Source organism: Coregonus clupeaformis, chromosome 31 (genome assembly GCF_020615455.1).
Source record: "Coregonus clupeaformis isolate EN_2021a chromosome 31, ASM2061545v1, whole genome shotgun sequence".
Taxonomy (NCBI): domain Eukaryota; kingdom Metazoa; phylum Chordata; class Actinopteri; order Salmoniformes; family Salmonidae; genus Coregonus; species Coregonus clupeaformis.
This window is the reverse complement of record NC_059222.1, coordinates 2350458-2374887: the sequence shown is the minus strand read 5'-3', so window position 1 is coordinate 2374887 and position 24430 is coordinate 2350458. Positions and strand designations below refer to the sequence as shown.

The 24430-nt window shown below is 43.0% G+C and overlaps 1 protein-coding gene and 1 long non-coding RNA gene across 2 annotated transcripts in view; one reads left to right on the top strand and one right to left on the bottom strand.

Annotated features, from left to right (window-relative positions):
• The first annotated feature begins 309 nt into the window (after positions 1-309).
• Positions 310-24430, top strand: part of LOC121547182 (gap junction gamma-1 protein-like) — a 42799-nt gene continuing 18678 nt past the window's right edge. The window contains exon 1 of the mRNA XM_045209687.1: positions 310-670. The gene's annotated coding sequence lies outside the window, so the exon portion shown is untranslated. The remainder of the gene's footprint in view (positions 671-24430) is intronic.
• LOC121547183 lies at positions 5220-9875 on the bottom strand. The gene is made up of 3 exons (XR_005996499.2): positions 9805-9875; positions 5679-5761; positions 5220-5516 (listed from the first exon to the last, which is right to left on the bottom strand). It is a non-coding gene; the product is annotated as an uncharacterized LOC121547183 (long non-coding RNA).

The following is a 24430-nucleotide window of genomic DNA, read 5'->3' as shown; positions in this document are numbered from 1 at the left end:
CTATGTACTCTGACTATTAACTGAGATGTTAGGCTACTGTTAGCTGCTCGGATAGAGTAGTAGACAAGGACAGTGCAATGTGAATAGATGAAGTTGGTGAATGCTTTTTGCAACTGAAGTGTCTGAACTGCTCCGCTTTTCAGCGCATCCCTGATCCTCTCTCGCGCTCGCGGAGGCATCCGTCATGGTGGCTCCTTTTGAAAACGTCGGCAATTTGTAATTGAAATATAAATTTACAAATGTACAAATTGTGTGTGTACTTGTCACTGGTTGGCACAAGTTGACGGCACAAAACGAATTTGTTTGAAGAGAAACAATTTCGTTAAGCCGTTCGAAGACGCATGGACCATCATGGGGAGTCAGAATTTAGCCAGCTGTTTCGCCAGTACGCTTTAAGAACGTGAGCCAGATGTGCCGCAAGGCTTTGAAACTGGAAAAGAAAAAGAACCAACTTGCCAGTGTTTTGGGACAGAGTTTCTATCCACCCAGCAGACAGTCCTGCGTTTTTTTCCATTTAAAACTAGTTGTTCGAATTTTGAATACAATTTTATCAACTTAGCTATGGTAAGAAGACGTGGTTGTAAATGAGACTGTTGAAAACCAAAAGATGACAGGAAACCGGAGTTGCTCAAAATCATATTTGTCAAAGCCAAGTTGACGTTTGGACAAGGTAAGATTTTTTTCAAACCAGCCAATTTAGCGGTAGCGAACTAGCTAGCTACTTTGACTACATTTGAAAGGTGGTTGCTTGCTTTCTGATATTGTTGTTGACATTTTGTTCAGCTCGATGTTAGTGTTGGCTAACGTTAGCTTGCGTGGCTAACGTTTGCTAGTTAGTTAGCTAGCTAATTCTGCATTCTTCTGATTTATAACTTTTTTGCTTGACATCAAGCTAGCTAGCTACAGTACTGTAGCAAGTTGGCTTGTTGTAGGCGTTCTTTATACCTCAGTGGCTGTAGCCCTCTGACTTTGCTAGCTTATCTTTCATCTTCTGACTTACTTTCATCTGTTTAGCTAACGTTACATACGTTAGCTTTCTCACATTACTAATGGCCAACTCATACCTAGCTAAAACACAACGGCAAAGCATTTCAGGCCCTAGGTCTTTGAAATAAAACAATAAAATGGAGTAGACAAATAAGGCACTTTCCCAAAGGGAATGTTATTGTTGAAAGTAGTTTGACACTGACTCACACCCAAGCGGCAAACCCTGGTTGAAAAGACGTCAGTATGACGTCTTTTTCTTTTTCTTTTGTCATTTAGCAGACGCTCTTATCCAGAGCGACGAGCAATTAGGGTTAAGTGCCTTGCTCAAGGGCACATCGACAGATTTTTCACCTAGTCGGCTCGGAGATTAGATCAGCGACCTTTCGGTTACTAGCACAACGCTCTTAACCACTAAGCTACCTGTCGCCCCCTTTCTGGTCGCAAACTGGTTGAAAACTAATTTTTTTAAAACATTATTTTACTGACCAGAATATTAAGTATTTTTCTGACCACCATATGACCAGTGGGCAAAACCTGTTTGAAAATATGTATTTTTATGACTTATTTTTCTGACCTCCATATGACCAGTTGGTCATAATTGTGACCTCTATCTGACAAGCTGGTCATAATTCTGACGACTATATTATGTACTATATTATGTAGCCTACTGATCATAGTTAAGACCTCATCATAACCTGGTAATGACCACCTGACAACAGCTTATTACCTACACTTTTCGAAAAAAGGGTTCTAAAAGGGTTCTTCGGCTGTCCCCATAGAATAACCCTTTTTGGTTCCAGGTAGAACCCTTTTGGTTTCCATGTATAGGTAGAACCCTCTATGGAAAGTGTCCTACATAGAACCCAAAAGGATTCTACCTGAAACCAAAAGGGTTCTTCAAAGGGTTCTCCAATGGGGACAGCCAAATAACCCTTTTAGGTTCTAAATAGCACCTTTTTTTCTAAGTGTGTACTGTAAAAAGTATTGCAGAGGATATAGTTGCATATTGAAAACATTGTTCATTACATTTCTATTTGTTTCCATAGTCACCAATTAAAATGAATTTGCAACATATTCTTACATTTAAAATAGATCAAGCAATTGCAAAAACAAATCTACATCACAGTTTTTTGCACATCTGCATACAGTAATTGTTTCATAATAACACCCACAGAAATTACATGCATGGAAATACTGGGAGTATATAAAGGCCCATATTTTTATTAATGATTAATAAGAGTGGTGTGATGGGGTAGATCCTCATAAAGGACCTCTGAGCACAGAAGGCGATCTGGAGCATAGTGGCCCTCTTGAAGAGTCATGATGGGTCAGATCTACAGTGAAGAGAATCAGCGCATTACAACTTTATCAATTTGAGATTTTATAAGCAAACTAGAAAATGACATTCTTGAAGAAACTTTGGACTGAGCTGGCCAAAACTATTTCCATGGTACTAGTTGAATAATTTTGTGTAGGTTATAGCTTAGAGATGTCTTTAAAAAAAGAGCAACTTGCTCATACATACTTTATGTTTGCGTCCTCCTCCAACACAGCTCAGGGGCATATTTCGGGATTTTCCAGAGGGCCCGCAACTCATCAATCTCATGAGTTGCATAAAAAATATAAATACAAATTAATGATTGGCATAATGTGGGCATGTAGGACACTACATAACAGTAACACACAGTAAAATATCTTTAACAGTCAGGATCTACTAAAAGTGGTAGCAAAGGCATGTTTGCTCCTCTGTCCCTTCATATTGTAGTGGGACATTAACTAATTGGTCATCAATCAGAAACATTTTAAGAAAGAGGATATCAAAATTAGACAGTAGTTGGATCATGAAACTGTTTAACTCTTCTCTAAATGTTTTGCTTAATCCTAATACATGTTGTAATATTCAAACAACTTTTTATAAACACACCACTCCATAATCCTGAGGACATTGTGCCGGACAGAGGTTTCCCAATTGAGGACAGCTTGGCAGTCTTACAAAAAGAAAGATAAATGCAAAAATTAAAGTATTTGTAAAGAGGCAATAAAGAGACAATAAAATATGATATTGTTCAAAAGTTATGTGTCTGTCAAATCATTCCTGCAACAGTGTTAGAAATGGGTGTAATTCGCAAATCTGTTCCTCTTCTCTGCAACTGCACACGTGTGTGAGTTTGAGTGAGCGGAAGGGAGAATGAGCAAGAGAGAAATGGGAGAAACTTTCCATGACTCACCAAGGGAGGTGTCTGTTGAGTCAGGATTACAGTGGGGAAAAAAAGTATTTAGTCAGCCACCAATTGTGCAAGTTCTCCCACTTAAAAAGATGAGAGAGGCCTGTAATTTTCATCATAGGTACACGTCAACTATGACAGACAAAATGAGAAAAAAAAATCCAGAAAATCACATTGTAGGATTTTTAATGAATTTATTTGCAAATTATGGTGGAAAATAAGTATTTGGTCACCTACAAACAAGCAAGATTTCTGGCTCTCACAGACCTGTAACTTCTTCTTTAAGAGGCTCCTCTGTCCTCCACTCGTTACCTGTATTAATGGCACCTGTTTGAACTTGTTATCAGTATAAAAGACACCTGTTCACAACCTCAAACAGTCACACTCCAAAATCCACTATGGCCAAGACCAAAGAGCTGTCAAAGGACACCAGAAACAAAATTGTAGACCTGCACCAGGCTGGGAAGACTGAATCTGCAATAGGTAAGCAGCTTGGTTTGAAGAAATCAACTGTGGGAGCAATTATTAGGAAATGGAAGACATACAAGACCACTGATAATCTCCCTCGATCTGGGGCTCCACGCAAGATCTCACCCTGTGGGGTCAAAATGATCACAAGAACGGTGAGCAAAAATCCCAGAACCAGACGGGGGGACCTAGTGAATGACCTGCAGAGAGCTGGGACCAAAGTAACAAAGCCTACCATCAGTAACACACTACGCTGCCAGGGACTCAAATCCTGCAGTACCAGACGTGTCCCCCTGCTTAAGCCAGTACATGTCCAGGCCCGTCTGAAGTTTGCTAGAGTGCATTTGGATGATCCAGAAGAGGATTGGGAGAATGTCAGATGAAACCAAAATATAATTTTTGGGTAAAAACTCAACTCGTCGTGTTTGGAGGACAAAGAATGCTGAGTTGCATCCAAAGAACACCATACCTACTGTGAAGCATGGGGGTGGAAACATCATGCTTTGGGGCTGTTTTTCTGCAAAGGGACCAGGACGACTGATCCGTGTAAAGGAAAGAATGAATGGGGCCATGTATCATGAGATTTTGAGTGAAAACCTCCTTCCATCAGCAAGGGCATTGAAGATGAAACGTGGCTGGGTCTTTCAGCATGACAATGATCCCAAACACACCGCCCGGGCAACGAAGGAGTGGCTTCGTAAGAAGCATTTCAAGGTCCTGGAGTGGCTTAGCCAGTCTCCAGATCTCAACCCCATAGAAAATCTTTGGCGGGAGTTGAAAGTCCGTATTGCCCAGCGACAGCCCCAAAACATCACTGCTCTAGAGGAGATCTGCATGGAGGAATGGGCCAAAATACCAGCAACAGTGTGTGAAAACCTTGTGAAGACTTACAGAAAACGTTTGACCTGTGTCATTGCCAACAAAGGGTATATAACAAAGTATTGAGAAACTTTTGTTATTGACCAAATACTTATTTTCCACCATAATTTGCAAATAAATTCATAAAAAATCCTACAATGTGATTTTCTGTATTTTTTTTCCTCATTTTCTCTGTCATAGTTGACGTGTACCTATGATGAAAATTACAGGCCTCTCTCATATTTTTAAGTGGGAGAACTTGCACAATTGGTGGCTGACTAAATACTTTTTTTCCCCACTGTATATTTGCTTTACAAACGTATTATTAGAAGCGGTGCTATTTCAATTGGATCTACTTACACTACACTCTTAGAAAAAAGGGTTCCAAAAGGGTTCTTCGGCTGTCCCCATAAGAGAACCCATTTTGGTTTCAGGTAGAACCCTTTTGGGTTCCATGTAGAACTGTTTTGGGTTCCATGTAGGACCCTCTGTGGAAAGGGTTCTACATGGAACCCAAAATAGTTCTACCTGGAACCAAAGGGTTCTACGGAACCAAAAAGGGTTCTTCAAAGGGTTCTCCTATGGGGACAGCCGATGAACCCTTTTAGGTTCTAGATACCACTTTTTTTTCTAAGAGTGTAAGATCAGACAATCATGGGCAGCTGAATAGCATGTCTCTTGGGGAATACAGTCTCAGTGAGACCTGATGCAGAGAAAAAACGTTAATGATCATCAGCATAGCTAGTACAAACCTAGCTCTTTAAAAGCTGGCTAGTAGGAATCAATACACATTGAAGATCAGAGTATCGAACATCACCATTTTGCACAAAACGTACTGTCAATTAGTATGTATTTAAGGAGAGGTGGTTCTGCTCTCTCCTTTCCCTGGGATGTGGCAGAATAGGTCACTGGTAACTGAGTGGGTGGCCAAGCACTGCTGTAGAGGCCATGCATCAGGTCGTTGACATGTTTCAGGAACTGTAAAGACAGAGACGAATCATGATTAACCATTTCCTAAAGTCTTCACTAAGTTAGACTTAACCTAGCAAGTACATTGACTATGTTGCCCCTCAGAAATCTGGCAGTCAGGCAGACAGATGGAGAGAGAAAGAGATAGACAGCAAAACATAGGCTATTTACATTTCTTAGTCAGCAGGCTGGATAACTTCTGTACTCCTTCCCTTTGTTCTGTCCTCCATTCTTCTATCCAAGCTAGAATATTCCTGCAAAAACAGAATCAATAATTGAAAAGGGCATGTGAGAGGTGTAACGTTAGAATGTATATTTGTATTGTATTTATTAAGGATCCCCAAGGCAGCAGCTACATCTGATTCTACTGCTTTCATCAGTTACCTGATGTGGAATAGACTTCCATGTAGCCATGGCTCTATGTAGTACTGTGCGCCTCCCATAGTCTGTTATTGACTTGTGGATTGTGAAGAGACCTTTGGTGGCATGTCTTGTGGGGTATGCATGGGTGTCCGAGCTGTGTGCTAGTAGTTTAAACAGACACCTCAGTGCATTCAGCATGTCAACACTTCTTACAAAAACAAATAGTGATGAAGTCTCTCCTCCACTTTGAGCCGTGAGAGATTTACATGAATATTATTAATGTTAGCTCTCCGTGTACATTTAAGGGCCAGCCGTGCTGCCCTGTTCTGAGCCAATTGTAATTTTCAGAGGTCCCTCTTTGTGGCACCTGACCACACGACTGAACAGCAGTCCAGGTGTGACAAAACTAGGGCCTGTAGGACCTGCCTTGTTGATAGTGTTGTTAAAAAGGCAGAGCAGTGCTTTATTATGGACAGACTTCTCCCCATCTTAGCTACTGTTGTATCAACATGTTTTGACCATGACAGTTTACAATCCAGGGTTACTCCAAGCAGTTTATTCACCTTAACTTGCTCAATGTCCACATTATTTATTACAATATTTAGTTGAGGTTTAGGATTTAGTGAATGATTTGTCCCAATGCTTTTAGTTTTTGAAATATGTAGGACTAACTTATTCCTTGCCACCCATTCTGAAACTAAGTGCAGCTCTTTGTTAAGTGTTGCAGTGATTTCACTCGCTGTAGTAGCTGACGTGTATACCTTTTGAGTCATCCACACACATAGACACACTGGCTTTACTCAAAGGGGCCTAGACAGCTGCCCTGGGGAATTCCTGATTCTACCTGGATTATGTTGGAGAGGCTTCCATTAAAGAACACCCTCTGTGTTCTGTTAGACAGGTAACTCTTTATCCACAATATAGCAGGGGGTGTAAAGCCATAACACATACGTTTTTCCATCAGCAGACAATGATCGATAATGTCAAAAGCCGCACTGAAGTCTAACAAAACAGCTCCCACAATATTTATATCATCAATTTCTCAGCCAATTATCAGTCATTTGTGTAAGTGCCGTGCTTGTTGAATGTCCTTCCCTATAAGCATGCTGAAAGTCTGTTGTCAATTTGTTTACAGTAAAATAGCATTGTATCTGGTCAAACAATCTTTTCCAAAAGTTTATCAAGGGTTGGTAACAGGCTGATTGATTGGCTATTTGAGCCAGTAAAGGGGGCTTTACTATTCTTGGGTAGCGGAATTACTTTTGCTTCCCTCCAGGCCTGAGGGCACACACTTTCTAGTAGGCTTAGATCGAAGATATGGCAAATAGGAGTGGCAATACAGTCCGCTATTATCCTCAGTAATTTTCCATCCAAGTTGTCAGACCCCAGTGGCTTGTCATTGTTGATAGACAACAATGATTTTTTCACCTCTTCCACGCTCACTTTACAGAATTCAAAATTACAATGCTTGTCTTTCATAATTTTATCAGTTATACTTGGTTGTGTAGTGTCAGTGTTTGTTGCTGGCATGAAATGCCTAAGTTTGCTAATCTTGCCAATAAAAAAAATATTAAAGTAATTGGCAATATCAGTGGGTTTTGTGATGAATGAGCCATCTGATTCAATATATATATATATATATATAGTCATTTAGCAGACGCTCTTATCCAGAGCAATTAGGGTTAAGTGCCTTGCTCAAGGGCACATCGACAGATTTCTCACCTAGTTGGCTCGGGGATTAGAACCAGCGACCTTTCGATTACTGGCACAATGCTCTTAACCACTAAGCTACCTGCCGCTCAATGAATGATGGAGCTACGTTACCCTTTTTGGCCAATTTTTTTTTTGAGGCGCTCCAAAGCTTTTTACTATCATTCTTTATATCATTTATCTTTGTTTCATAGTATAGTTTCTTCTTCTTTTTATTCAATTTAGTCACATGATTTGTCAATTTGCAGAACGTTTTTCAATCTGACTTGTTTGCCATTCCTTTTGCCTCAATCCTCTCAACTATACCATTTTTCAATTCCTCATCAAACCACAGGGATTTAACCGTTTTTTGTCATTTTCTTAATGGGTGCATGCTCATTACTAACTGGAATAAGCAATTTCATAAATGTGTCAAGTGCAGTGTCTGATTGCTCCTCATTACACACCACAGACCAACACATATTATTTACATCAACAACGTAGGAATCACTACAAAACTTATTGTATGACCTCTTATACACTATATTAAGCCCAGCCTTTGGAACTTTGGATTTCATAGATATGGCTTATTGTGATCACTACATCCAATGGATTTGGATACTGCTTTAAAGCACATTTCTGCAGCATTAGTAAAGATGTGATCAATACATGTTGATGATTTCATTCCTGTGCTGTTTGTAACTACCTTGTTGGTTGACTGATAACCTGAACTAGGTTGCAGGCACTGGTTACAGTTTGAAGCTTTTACTTGAGTGGGCAGCTTGATGAAAGCCAGTCAATATTTACAATCACCCAGAAAATATACCCCTCTCTGTTAATATCACATACAGTACCAGTCAATAGTTTGGACACACCTACTCATTCCAGGGTTTTTCTTAATTTTTACTATTTTCTGAATAGTGACCCAACACACCTCCAGGTTGTGTAAGGGCTATTTTACCAAGAAGAAGAGTGATGGAGTGCTGCATCAGATGACCTGGCCTCCACAATCCCCCGACCTCAACCAAATTGAGATCGTTTGGGATGAGTCGGACGGCAGAGTGAAGGAAAAGCAGCCAACAAGTGCTCAGCATATGTGGGAACTCCTTCAAGACTGTTGGAAAAGCATTCCAGGTGAAGCTGGTTGAGAGAATGCCAAGAGTGTGCAAAGCTGTCATCAAGGCAAAGGGTGGCAAAATATATTTTTATTTGTTTAACACTTTGTTGGTTACTACATGATTCCATATGTGTTATTTCATAGCTTTGATGTCTTCACTATTAGTCTACAATGTAGAAAATAGTAAAAATAAAGAAAACCCTTGAATGAGTAGGTGTGTCCAAACTTTTGACTGGTACTGTACATTATCAAGAATTTCATACATGCGTGTTGAGGGGGAGCAGGGATAGGCAAAATGTATGGTGTTGTCAAATACAAAATACACAAATATAGGATCGCTGATGAATCAAGAAAATCTTTACATCCATATTGGGGGTACAAGTTTCAAGAATTAGCCTAGCTTCATGGCTTACACACACAAACAATCAATGTTTTGTGTATTAATGTACAATCTCTCTCTCACACACACAATGTTGACATGATGACAAACTTTTATTGTGATCATAATCATCACTGTGATGAGGTGATGTCGAAGGAGTCAGGCGCAGGAGGGTAAATCACAGAATAACAGGCTTTATTCCGCAAGTACAGAGTTACGCAGTAATGCGTCAAAACCACTTCAGTGCGCAAAAAAGGCGATACAAAATAAACAGAGCTCCACCGAGTTTCACTATCCTCCACAATAAACAATCACACACAAAGACAAGGGGGCATAGGGAACACTTATACAGGTACTGAGGAGGGGATATGAACCAGGTGTGTGTAATAAACAAGACAAAACAAATGGAATGATGAGATGAGGAGCGGCAGTGGCTAGAAGGCTGGTGACGACGAACGCCGAAGCCTGCCCGAACAAGGAGAGGTGGCAGCTTCGGAGGGAGTCGTGACACACACATTCACTATCATTAACTAAACAGAAATCTAAATGTCAAAATGTTAGCTAGCTAGCTACAACCAACTCCTACAACAGGTAAAAATCTAATGTACCATGTCCATGGAGGATTAGCCAGAGAGCTAACATAAGCTAGCTAGCTAACTGAAATTAGCCTACTAAGTTAGCTACCTAACTACAGTAGCTAGCTAGCAAATCTTTGTGTACATTTCCAGCTGTGTTGTTGTGTAGCTTACCGGGCGCTCTGTCGCTACTACCGTATGGAATGTTGAGGATGCGCTCGAACAGGCTTCCTGTGCGCAGAGATCTATTGCTGCTCGTGAAGCACAGATTCCAATCCAAGTTTTAGCTGGAACTTCTGCTTCCTCTTCTTTAAGGTTTTATGGTACTGCCGCCACCTACTGTACGGGGTAGTAAAACAAAAAATATTCCATCGCTTTAGCTGGAACTGATATGCCTACCTCCTTATTTAGCTACTGAAATTAAAATACAATTACTGCACGCATTATGTTAATTGCTTAAAAATATAATATTCATATTTTCAGGGTCAAATCCATGTGCAATAATTTTGGACTAATTATTGATGGAAATAAATGCGATAAAAATAGGGTTTTGTAAATCCTGGTGGATTGCAGGAATAAAAGACAAAGGCCTAAGTGTTATTTGTTAAATTCTGAAAACAAATTTAGTTAGTCATAATAGAACATCAAAACAGCATTCAGTGGAACAGAAGAAAATGTGCAGCACAATAAACAGTGCAATAAGAGAACACAGACAAAATAAAAAAAAGCCAACACACACAGCAAGCAATCCAGATATAATTAATTAAACAGCCGTTATTTAATTGTACTGCAGTTTTACTGCTTTTTAACGGCTGTAGGGCTGACCCCAATTAGTCAACTGGTCGATTGTTTGGTTGTTAGGCTGTTGGTCGACCAAGATTTTTTTCGTCAAGCAGTATTTGCGCCCATCTCAGTGAACTAATCCATTGCGGAGGCCTAGACTAAAAGCCAATTTATGCTTGATTGGAAAATGTGGTCGGTGGCTCCATATGGAGGGTGACGTAATTGCGGAGCCTCCAGAGGCATGCAGAGGCCAAATCGAGCTCTGTACCGCATCGTCCATGTGCCTCACAGCCTCACACATTTTTTTACAATGTGGAGGCTCTGTATAGCTCCGCATTGACATGATTGGTTGACGGTAGGTGGGGGCGGTACATCCTGTATAAACACAAACTCACTTCCTTGAAAACAGCTCTGCACTGAATTACCTGACTTCTGCTGAGGCCATTCTTGCCCGGTCTTCTGCTGAGGCCATATCACCGTAAATGCTGCATGGCCAATGCAGATGTCGGATTGACCATGCGCCCAGATGCACAATGCACTACTCTCTCCAGAATGCGCTCTCTCCCACCAATTTGTGCAAATTCATTGTTTCATAACTTCATTGTGTGAATTGTTTGCGTTTGATTGTTAGTGTATATCAATTCCTCATTACATATGTCACCAGTAGTACATTTACTGTTAATTCCTATAATTTCTAATCTACAATGTTTGTTACTTTGGTTATGGTCATTTCTTTTAATGCATTCAATATTATTATTCCAGTCTTCCTGTTCTCATTGTCGGAGTGGACACATTGTTTGCAGAGTGCACACACTTGTGAGGAACAAGTTTTGGTTTATTGCATTACATTTGCGAGTTCTGTCAATTTAGTCATTGTCTTTTGTTTGGAGCGCTTCTGTCAATGTTGAGTAAGGACGCACATGCATAGAAGTAGGCCTATAGGCTACCTGGCCTGCACGCAAATGTAGGCAAATAAATGTGCCCATTTGGGGATCTGATAGTATTTCTGATTGGCTTAACGCACCACCACTAATGACTTGTGGCGCTTCTCAAAGTAGTGTTTTCTTCACCTCAAACAGCAAGCAAACAAAGTCTGTTTTTACATCCATTGAGAATTACAATAGTTCCTATTACAAAATTACAATATCTTTCCAGCTCTCTCCCTTTCGATTACCACTCAGCATGAAATTGAAAAATGCAATGCTCTGATCCAGTAGAAACGTCATAAAATAGGCTTCTTATCAGTGCTTGACTTGGACTGAAATAGGTTCCGGTACTCATTTTGGGTGCTGGTACTGTTTATATTTAGGTGCAGGATCTCCACAATACTTTTGAGCTAATATTCTGTAAGAGGAACAGGAGCTCAAGCAGTAGAACATTTGAGGTGCCGATACTCAGCCCCGGTGAGCTCCTGCCCAAGTCAAGCACTGCTTCTTATCCCCTTGCGCAAATAGCCTACTGCTGTGTCTGTCCTGAGCTTACTGGCACGGGGAACTGAGGGCCCAGAATATTTTATACAATGTTGCAAGTTCGCTAGTAGTGCAAGCTTTGGGCCTGACCCAAGTTAATAGTTGATACAATGTTTCAGGTTCGTTGCAGACAGGCCATTTGTAGCCAATCCAATATAGGATATTTATTTATTTATCAGGATATTTTCTACCTGCAGGCTGCAATGTTTTTATTTGTTGGCTTTATGTAGGCGATTTTTACATAGTTGGCAATGGCAATATAAGTTACTTTTTAGGTTTGTATAATTTTCATTTAGATTTGGATAGAATTTTGATTAACCACATGACAATGATTTTGAGATATGAAGACGTTATTATAAATTAAATGAAACTGTTTCACGAAAATGTGCATATGAAAACCATAACTGGCATGCAAATTGATAGAAATTGTAAGATAAATTGGCATTCCACATGAGAAAGGTTGCTGACTCCTCGTGTAGCCTATTACCGGCAACTTCAGTAGAGTAATGGCAGAATCTGCCATTAGGAGCGGGAGGAGAATAGTTGGGTCAGGTTAAGTTCTTTTTCTTCTGGTTATCTAGATCTATGGTGCCCTCTTGAGGCATCACACCGTAAGCTTAAAGCATCAAACAAGCTCAATGCACATAGTAGATTTTATTAAAACACATATATATATATAAATATATATTGAAAAATACACTTAATTTATTTTTGAGCAGTCGATTGGTCGGAAGAACAGACGACTTTCGGTCGACCAAGATTTTTTTATTGTTGGGGACAGCCCTAAACGGCAGTGAAATTTTGTAAGGGTATTCTGTATTATTGTGCATGTTTTTCTTACATGCTGTTAGCCTAGAACAAATGTTATGGAAGTGAATGTGCACTTTTCAATTGGGGGGACTGCAACTACAAAAAACACTGCCATAGCCTGTAGTAAAAGCAAAAGCAGTTATAGCATCGGAGATTCTCTAAATTAGGGACCATCTCTGATAGCTATAGGACCGCAGAGACTGTCACAAATTTGAGCTTTTAATGACCTAGCAAATTTGATGACTTGGAGGTGAAATATATCACATTTCTTAGTTTTTTTTAAAATTGGTATTTCATCACCTGCTGAATAAAAGTCTCAAATAGCCCTACTCCAGAAAAAGTTAATCGGGCTGGATAAGCTGAAGTGGACTCGGCCTGAGTACCATTAGCCGGAGCCCAGAGTAATATGATTCTGCCGGATTCGGGAAGAGCTCGGCCCGCATGAAGCGCTATCCTGAAAACTATTATATGCAATGGATTTAAATACAGGTCTTAAATTTTTCCATCAGTACTGTATTATCTAGCTAGCATCTCCTTAATTATGTTTTGCGGGACACAAAGACAAAGCAACATCCAGGGCTGGAGACACTTTTCAATAAAAGTACTTCAGTTAGGCAGGTCACCGGCCACAGGTAGTTACTCATTTTGACAGGGGAGAATCTTTCCTGCTTGAATATTGGCAGAGGGACATCACGCCAATTCATGCTCTCTTCTTGGGTCTATAGACAAAGAAAAGCCTTACGTGCCTCTGTGTTTTGTTCCCGTATTGCCTCCTGGGCCTAGGTGAATCACAATGACATGTAAGATTAAAAGCTTGTCGTTAGCTATGTAAACAGTGGCAGCTCGCCACAGCCATTCGAGCTCGTCAGTACGGACCACCGCATCATCTAGCTCTTACGGCCCCTCAAAATAGAGTGACTGACTCCTTTTTCTCCAGAGACATATTTAGATGGTCACATTTATACATGGTCAGACTGCATGCACCATTATACATGGTTAGGCTGCTTGGACCACAAGGCAACAACAAAACGTCTCCATATGTACTGTGGCTTCCATGTCTACAGAACGTAGACACAGTAAAAAAGAAATATGTACCCGAAATACTTTGGGCCTTAGTCTTAGGCTATATTTCCCTCCTTTTTTCCGCTTCGGTTTAGTCCATTTATTTTGGGTGTATGATTTCAAATCGGGTGGAAAATCTTACCTCGGAATGACCTTTGTGTTGAGTGCAGGCTTTTTCTTCTAGCCAAGCAGTAATAAACCAGGTTCTGCTAATCAACTTAAACACTGTCTTCCATTTTGGTATGATTGCCCCACCCCTTGTTTAAATGAAGAAAGACCAATCTTTGATTGAGAGAAAATGTGATGTGTGAAACTTAGTGTAGGCATATGTGTGTCCAACCGTGTGTGTGCGACTCTGTCAATGACATTACATTTACATTTACATTTACATCATTTAGCAGACGCTCTTATCCAGAGCGACTTACAAATTGGTGCATTCAACTTATGATAGCCAGTGGGACAACCACTTTTTTTTTTCTTCTTTTGAATTGTGTGTCATCTGCGTAGCAATGATAGGAGAGACCATGTGAGGATATGACAGAGCCGAGTGACTTGGTGTATAGAGAGAATAGGAGAGGGCCTAGAACTGAGCCCTGGGGGACACCAGTGGTGAGAGCGCTTGGTGCGGAGACAGAATCTCGCCACGCCACCTGGTAGGAGCGACCTGTCAGGTAGGACGCAATCCAAGAGTGAGCAGTGCCGGAGATGCCCAACTCGGAGAGGGTGGAGAGGAGGATCTGATGGTTCACAGTATCAAAGGCAGCGGATAGGTCTAGAAGGATTTTTTAGATTTTTTATTTTATTTCACCTTTATTTAACCAGGTAAACCAGTTGAGAACAAGTTCTCATTTACAACTGCGACCTGGCCAAGATAAAGCAAAGCAGTGCGATAAAAACAACAACACAGAGTTACATATGGGGTAAAACAAAACAAAGTCAAAAATACAACAGAAATAAATATGTATACAGTGTGTGCAAATGTAGCAAGTTATGGAGGTAAGGCAATAAATAGGCTATAGTGCAAAATAATTACAATTAGTATTAACACTGGAACGATAGATGTGCAAGAGATGATGTGCAAATAGAGATACTGGGGTACAAATGAGCAAAATAAATAACAATATAGGGATGAGGTAGTTGGGCGGGCTAATTTCAGATGGGCTGTGTACAGGTGCAGTGATCGGTAAGGTGCTCTGACAACTGATGCTTAAAGTTAGTGAGGGAGATAAGTGTTTCCAGCTTCAGAGATTTTTGCAATTTGTTCCAGTCATTGGCAGCAGAGAACTGGAAGGAATGGCGGCCAAAGGAGGTGTTGGCTTTGGGGATGACCAGTGAGATATACCTGCTGGAGCGCATACTACGGGTGGGTGTTGCTATGGTGACCAATGAGCTAAGATAAGGCGGGGATTTGCCTAGCAGTGATTTATAGATGGCCTGGAGCCAGTGGGTTTGGCGACCGAATATGTAGTGAGGACCAGCCAACAAGAGCGTACAGGTCACAGTGGTGGGTAGTATATGGGGCTTTGGAGACAAAACGGATGGCACTGTGATAGACTACATCCAATTTGCTGAGTAGAGTGTTGGAGGCTATTTTGTAAATGACATCGCCGAAGTCAAGGATCGGTAGGATAGTCAGTTTTACGAGGGCATGTTTGGCAGCATGAGTGAAGGAGGCTTTGTTGCGAAATAGGAAACCGATTCTAGATTTAACTTTGGATTGGAGATTCTTAATGTGAGTCTGGAAGGAGAGTTTACAGTCTAACCAGACACCTAGATATTTGTAGTTGTCCACATACTCTAGGTCAGACCCGTCGAGAGTAGTGATTCTAGTCGGGTGGGCGGGTGCAAGCAGCGTTCGGTTGAAGAGCATGCATTTAGTTTTACTAGTGTTTAAGAGCAGTTGGAGGCTACTGAAGGAGTGTTGTATGGCATTGAAGCTCGTTTGGAGGTTTGTTAACACAGTGTCCAATGAAGGGCCAGATGTATACAAAATGGTGTCGTCTGCGTAGAGGTGGATCTGAGAGTCACCAGCAGCAAGAGCGACGTCATTGATATACACAGAGAAAAGAGTCGGCCCAAGAATTGAACCCTGTGGCACCCCCATAGAGACTGCCATAGGTCCAGACAACAGGCCCTCCGATTTGACACATTGAACTCTATCTGAGAAGATAAGAGCAGAGGAGAGAGAGTTAGCTTTAGCAGTGCGCAGAGGCTCCGTGACACAGAGAAGAGCAGTCTCAGTTGAATGACCAGTCTTGAAACCTGACTGGTTTGGATCAAGAATGTCATTCTGAGAGAGATAGCAGGAGAGTTGGCTAGAGACAGCACGCTCAAGAGTTTTGGAGAGAAAAGAAAGAAGGGATACTGGTCTGTAGTTGTTGACTTCGGAGGGATCGAGTGTAGGTTTTTTGAGGAGGGGTGCAACTCTTGCTCTCTTGAAGACGGAAGGGACATGGCCAATACATGAGAAATACTCCATCCCGCTGTCTTTATGCTTTCTTTATCATCCATCAGTGGGGACTAAGCCCCCAGACAACAGCTCCTTTCATCCCTCTCACTCCCCACAGCCTGCCCTCCAGATGGGCACAAGCCCATCAATCCTGCCCTTGTTCCATAAGGGAATGCTGGAGCCCAGCTGGGCCGCACCACTCCCTGGCATCATATTTCTACAGCGAGTTGAGATACATCTTCAGTGGTGGACTGACTAATCCCTGCACCGGACCAATGCTTTAGTCGTAGCCTAGGCCTTGATCCATTTTCTTTTGATTATAGCCCTTGTTCTGGTCTAGTTTGGACCCTGGTTCAAGTTTGGTCCCTTTTCTTGTCCCTGGGCTCCTGGCCTTAGTCTGGCTTTGGTCCTGACCATGGTCCTGGCCCTAGCCTGCCGCTAGCCCTGACCATGGTCCTGGCCCTAGCCTGCCGCTAGCCCTGACCATGGTCCTGGCCCTAGCCTGCCGCTAGCCCTGACCATGGTCCTGGCCCTAGCCTGCCGCTAGCCCTGACCATGGTCCTGGCCCTAGCCTGCCGCTAGCTCTGACCATGGTCCTGGCCCTAGCCTGCCGCTAGCCCTGACCATGGTCCTGGCCCTAGCCTGCCGCTAGCTCTGACCATGGTCCTGGCCCTAGCCTGCCGCTAGCCCTGACCATGGTCCTGGCCCTAGCCTGCCGCTAGCCCTGACCATGGTCCTGGCCCTAGCCTGCCGCTAGCCCTGACCATGGTCAGGATCTGGCTCTGGCTCTGGCCCTAGCTGTAGTCTGGGACGTTAGCTAGGTTCACACAGCCTGACCTGAAAGCACCTCACTGCCATTCCAGCATGTCCCACATCCTTTCTTTCCTGAACAGCAGGGCATGGGGATCAATGCAAAAGGAACGTCAAAATATTGCATTTCAAACATAAGTATCAGTTATTGTCAAATGGTTCTGTGGGAGGCAAGTGGCAATGCTTCCTTTTTTCCGCTTATGAATCCAATGTGGATGGATGGGTCTGAACCTCGACATTCCTGATAGATTTATAGGAATGTCAGAGCCTGCTTTGGCTCTGTGGGATCTGCGTGGTTCATTGACTTGTTGCCGTGGAGCCTCGTAAACCTTGACAGTATCTGAGAATGTTTTTATTTTTTTATTATTGGAATCTCTGACCACCTTTGGTATTTCTTATTATTTTCAGACAGAATGGAGAAAGGGAAAATACATAACAGAGAGGAAGACATATTTAAAGGGGCACACATGATTAGAATCCCTGTCACCAGAGCAATATGTGGCCAAGAGTTTGCAGCACTACCACTAAACCAGACTCTAGGACCAGTTTTTTGTTATTTATCATTGTCACCCCCCTCAGAACAGCCTACATTTTTGACTCCAGTGCTTCCCACAGTTGTGTCAAATTGGCTGGATGTCCTTTGGGTGGTGGACCATTCTTGATACAAACAGGAAACTGTTGAGGGTGAAAACCCCAGCAGCGTTGCAGTTCTTGAAACAAACCGGTGCGCCTGGCACCTACTACCTTCCCTGTTGTCTTGCCCATTCACCCTCTGAATGGCACACATACACAATCCATGTCTCAATTGTCTCGAGGCTTAAAAATCCTTCTTTAACCTGTCTCCTCCCCTTCATCTACGCTGATTGAAGTGGATTTAACAAGTGAAATCAATAAGGGATCATAGCTTTCACCTGGATTCACCTGGTCAGTCTATGTCATGGAAAGAGCAGGTGTTCTTAATGTTTTGTATACTCAGTGGACATACATAAGAACTGCTCTCTGAACTAAACAGATCACCTAGGCTCATTTGAAATGTTTCTTTGGTTGATTTTCATGCTCCTGAGTTACGGCTAGAACCATGTCATGAGTGTAACTTGTAAAGGGCACCTGAGAAACATCCTTCCCAGACTAAAACACTGCTTAAAAGGAAGGCTGCTTTTTCTACAAGAGCACTGGCTACCAGACCCCCCAAATTGTGTATTGAAATCTTACACAAGTTGAAATTATGGTCTTACTGTAGTTGTAGTCTTCAGCGAAAGGCTATATCTCCCTTTTCCTCTCTCTTACCATACTCTGAAGCTGTATTTCTGTATTTAGACATTTACTAAGCTTTCTTATGATTTTGTTGGTGTAAGTTTCCCATAAATGCGCCATGACTTTTGGCCCTATTCAATCAAATCACGGTATCTGGATAAGTCAAAAACATGGTCCCAAATAGCTATTTTACTAGCGCTGTAGGAAGCTGGACGCTGCTGTTCTGGGGCCTCAAGAAATCCTGTTGCCCTGGGATGGGAGGTTGCACTGCACTCTCCCAGTAACTATTTTACTTAAGGCCTTCCCACACTGTACGTCAGATTCAGTCTTTTGCAATTATTATTATATGTCACACTGTGCAATGTGACCATATTAAAATCTTGATATCAACCTGGCCAGATTGTACGATTTGCTCCAGTTCTGTCGTCACATTCTGCGGATTGGTTTGCAAGGCTACGTCAGCCGACTTAGGTTTTGTCAACTGCAGCGGTGTATTTGATCTGCGCATGTGCCAGCCCAGCAGCACAAGCCTCCATCTTACTGAGTGAAGTGAGTTCGGAAAAACTGAAAGTACCCAGCTAGTGCTGTGGGAATGTACGTTTTTGGTTTCCCATTGGTTCTGGGAACGAAGCCGTAAGTTTCCTGACTGGTGAAATGTAAAACGTTTTTGACATTCTTTACAAGTTTTCCTGGGAGGTTTTATTAACATTCAGAGAACGGAAGTTATAGGTTATTTGTAGCTAATTAAATAACGTTTTGAGAACATGTTTCAATAAGACTTTTATAACACTGCTAGCTTAGGTTAACTGTTTTGAACTCCAAGCATATATTACAGTAGGACACATGGAAATTCCTTTGCTTAGTCATTAATCATGCAAACACATGTATTTATTTATTGTGGTATGGCGTCAGTAAGATTCAAACCTATGATCTTCTTTTCTCAATCTATGGAATTAGTCCACTGCGCCACCAGGATGGAGCTAGAGTGCTTTGTTTTTTTTTACTCATACAAAGCTGTTTATTTTAGTCTATTCAAACAGACCCAATTTAAAAGGAACAAGTACTCATTAAGATCAGGTGTGGCCAATTAGTGGGTGCGGCCAACCCACCTGAACACAATTTTGTTGACACTGAGAACGGAATGTATATGTTTTTAAAAAACATTCTTAGAACATTTTATGAACGTTACTAATATTTTCTTGTGGTCTTTATTGAAAGTTTTCTTGATGTTCTGAGAACGGAATAAATGTTTTTAAATAACATTCTTAGAACGTTCCCCGAACGTTCCTAAAGTTTTCTGAAATTTCCACAGAAGAATGTTGTTTCTTAACATTCTCTGAATAATTTGAGAACATTCCCAATGTCAAACCAGTTGGAGAACATTCCTAAAACATTACCAAAAATGTAATTAAATGTAACCATGTTTGAACTTTTAGGAAACTTTCTGTTAAAGTAATGAAATAACAAGAAAATAATCTTTTTTTGTAAAGTTCCTTAAATATGCTGAGAATGTTCCAAAGCCAAGCAACTATTCTCCACCATTCCCAGAATGTTGTGGGAAGGTTGTATGCAAAATAACCATAGGACAACTACGCTTTAAGAAACATATGGTCCTCAGAACGTTATGTGCTAGCTGGGCAGTGTTTAAATTGTGCCTTAAGACTTGTACTCAAAGTTTAGGATCAGACAGAATGTATTGGTAGAATTTCTTTGAGCTCAAAGAAATTATGAACAGCTTTGTATGACTTTAAAATAAAACATGCCATGCTAGCTCCATCCTGATGGCACAGTGGACTAATTCAGTGGATAAAGAGCATAGGTTCGAATCTCACTGATGCCGTGTCACAATAAAAAATGAATTTCCATCTGTGCTTGGAGGTCAAAACAGGAAGTTATTCAAAAACTTTCAAATAACCTTTAGATTTAGTTAAAAAAATTCACAACATTTAGAGAATGTTCTCAGAAAACAGCACTGTATTGTGTACTGAACAAATGAACTTTGTGTTAGCAGTTGTTGTTATTATTCAATAACACAGACCCCAAAGCAAATCACGGGGAGAAAAATCTATTTATTCAAAGAGAACAAATCATAGTTGTTATGCTGGGAAGTAGATGGTAGATGTCCATTCTTCCCTGTTCTCAATGTTTCTCCACTGAACAAAGATACAGGATGTAGTTTATAGCCTCAAGCTTAGCATGTGGCTGACCAATTAGAATTCCTTGCAATAAAATTGGGCCAATGGCCAACCCCCCAAGTATCCTGTTTCAGGCTCAATGTATAGACCATTTGGACCAATGAAAACTTGCCAATGTAGTTATGAATCAAAACAACTATTTCCATTGATCGTTAATTCCCTTTTGACCTCTAGTCCTCTTGACCACGAGTCCTCTAGACCACTAGTCCTCTGCGTTGCGTATATTAGACATTCAGTTACATAGCATTATTTAAGTATTCCCCATGTAATGTTAATGTGGCGCTAAGATGGCTGCCATAGAATGTTGTAGTGTCATGTAAATGGTTCAAAATACGGAAACCTTTGTATGTGTCTGTATCTGAGTGTCACGGTCGTTGATGAACGGGACGGACCAAGGCGCAGCGTGATATGCGTACATGTTTATTTTAATGAATAAACAACCGACAAAACAATAAACAAACGAAACGTGAAGTCCAAGGTAGAACACAAAACATACCTACACAGAACAAGATCCCACAACCCACTAGTGCCAATAGGCTGCCTAAGTATGGTCCCCAATCAGAGACAACGAGCGACAGCTGCCTCTGATTGGGAACCACACCGCCCAACATAGAAATACAAATACTAGAAATTACAACATAGACAATCACCACATAGAAAATACACACCCTGACTCAACAAATAAGAGTCCCCAGAGTCAGGGCGTGATAGTACCCCCCCAAAGGTGCGGACTTTACTTAACAGGGTAGAGGCCGGGTGGGCATTCCGCATCGGAGGCGGATCTGGCTCCGGGCGTGACCACCACCTATTCTCCGCCTCCCTGTTGTGCCCCTGGTCTGGTCTGGACCTCGGCGCGCTGCTTCCCCTCTCCTTCCTCCCACTATACTCCAAGCCCTGTCTGGACCCTGGTGTGGGAGACCCCGAACCTGGAGAGGGGCTGACGTCTGGGTCTGGACTGGAGCCGCTGACCAGAGCTGGACTAGGCACCGGTGGAGCGGACTGCTCTGGCTCCGGAGTGGAGCCGCTGACCGGATCTGGACTGGACCCCGTTGGAGCGGACTGCTCTGGCTCCGGAGTGGAGCCGCTGACCGGAGCTGGATCAGGCACCGGTGGAGCGGACTGCTCTGGCTCCGGACTGGAGCTGCTGACTGGTGCCGGACCAGGCACCGGTGGAACGGGCACGGGCCGTGCCGGACTGGACACACTCACCACTGGTCTGGTGCGAGGAGCAGGCACGGGCCGAACCGGACTAGGAATATGCCCCACTGGCTTGGTGCGAGGAGCAGGAACAGGCCGGGCCGGACTGGCGACACGCACCACTGGCTTGGTGCGAGGAGCAGGAACAGGCCGGGCCGGGCTGGCGACGCGCACCACTGGCTTGGTGCGAGGGGCAGGAACAGGCCGGACCGGGCTGGCGACGCGCACCACTGGCTTGGTGCGAGGGGCAGGAACAGGCCGGGCCGGGCTGGCGACGCGCACCACTGGCTTGGTGCGAGGAGCAGGAACAGGCCGGTGCGGGCTGGCGACGCGCACCACTCCCTTGGTGCGAGGGGCAGGAACAGGCCGGGCCGGGCTGGCTACGCGCACCACTGGCTTGGTGCGAGGGGCAGGAACGGGCCGGACCGGACTGCGAAGGCGGACTGGAGGTCTGGAGCGGAGAGCTGGCACAACCCGTCCTGGCTGGCTACCCACTTTCGCACTACACGTGCGGGGCGCTGGCACAGGACGCACTGGGCTGTGCACGCGTACTGGCGATACAGCTCGTAGAACCGGCGCAGATATGCGGGACCGAGGAGGCGTACTGGAGACCAGGAGCGTTGAGCCGGCACACCCCGTCCTGGCTGGATGCCCATCTTCGCACGGCACGTGCGTGGTGCTAGCACAGGACGTACAGGACTGTGCCGGCACACTGGCGACACAGTACGTAGCTCCGCATAACACGGAGCCTGCCCAGTCACACGCCTCCTCGCGTGAGTATGGGGAGTTGGCTCTGCTCTAACACTAGGCTCCGCCAACCACCCTTTTAGCCCCCCCAATTTTTTTTATTGGGGCTGTCTCTCTGGCTTCTTCCTCGGCCGGCGCCTTCTGCGTTGCCGCTGCTCCTCTCTATACCGCGCCTCCACTGTCTCCTCCCAAGGACGGCGATCCATCCCGGCCTGAATCTCCTCCCAAGTCCAGGATCCCTTACCGTCCAGGATCTCCTCCCAGGTCCAGGCTGTCTGCTCCTGGACACGCTGCTTGGTCCTTGTTTGGTGGGATCTTCTGTCACGGTCGTTCATCGACGGGACGGACCAAGGCGCAGCGTGATATGCATACATGTTTATTTTAATGAATAAACAACCGACAAAACAATAAACAAACGAAACGTGAAGTCCAAGGTAGAACACAAAACATACCTACACGGAACAAGATCCCACAATCCACTAGTGCCAATAGGTTGCCTAAGTATGGTCCCCAATCAGAGACAACGAGCGACAGCTGCCTCTGATTGGGAACCACACCGGCCAACATAGAAATACAAATACTAGAAATTACAATATAGACAATCACCACATAGAAAACACACACCCTGACTCAACAAATAAGAGTCCCCAGAGTATGGGCGTGACACTGAGACTTTTTGGAGACCGCTCCGCACACTCTTTCAGACACAGTCACACACACACACACACACACTCTCTTTGGGGAACCCGACGGCACCTAGTCTGTTCCCCGAACACATGGGACGTTACACAACCTGGCCACATTTTGTGTTTTTGGGAGGCAGCGTGCCTGTTAATGAGACAGGTCATTAAAGCATCCAAGCCTCCATTCATTTATTTCAGGATTAGGTACATGAAGTAGCAGCTACTAGCAGAGTGTGGTCAGACGAGATCACGCAAGTCCCTCAGTGATAAAAAATTTAAGTGAATAAAAAGCCAATGTTTGTTTATCCAATGCAAAACAATGCCTAGGCTAGCTCTTTTTCATCATGTGCTCACTGTAATAATGTCAGATTATTGCTTGTACAGTTCCATGTTACAGCATCAAAGGAAGCACATTTTTAAAGGGACACTTTGGGATTTTGGCAATGATGCTCTTTATCTACTTCCCCAGAGTCAGATGAACTTGTGGATACCATTTTTATGTCTCTGCATGCAGTTTGAAGGAAGTTGCTAACTAGCGCTAGCACAATTGCTAACTAGGGTTACCCATAGACTTCCAGTCATTGCACTAACGCTAGTTAGCATTGGCTCATGAAACTACCTCTAACTTCCTTCATACTAGACACAGAGACAAAAAAATGGTATCCACGAGTATCCATCCTCATTACCAAAATCCCGAAGTATCCCTTTAAGGAGAGAGCGCACATTGAAGGGAGGAGATGGAGACAGTTATACCGATTAAGGTAGAAAAACATTATATATTTTTTTCATTAATTTACACTACTGCTATTGGGTTGCACCTTGGTCATTGTTAGCGTGTTTGTGGACAGTTCCTCCAAGCCCCAAACTTCTCGGGGGTTGCTTATTTGTGTCATGTTAAAATCTGCACGCAAATGAAAAGCACTCTCATTTAAATTAGAAATGTTCAGCTTAAACAGTATATCAAGATATAAATCCATTCAGTCTGTCAAAGTGTGTTACTGTATCCTGTAAATTCCACAATTGAAAGTCACCTCATTACAAGTCTGAAAATGCTAAGGAAGTCATAAATGTACTATAATCTACATTTTATGCTAATGCGCTACCATTATGAACAAGCAGGGAATGGGGTTTACCCCAGTTAATCATAGCTTCCATTAAATGCACGGCTTGGGTGTGAATCCCATAGGGATTGTAGGCATTTAGACGGATGCCCGGTATAGGGGTTGAAGGCAGATTCCATATGCCACAGCGCTATTGGGGTTAAAAAAAGGTCTCAATCCTCAAATGTGCTTAACAAGTCACATAATAAGTTGCATGGAGTCACTCAGTGTGCAATAATAT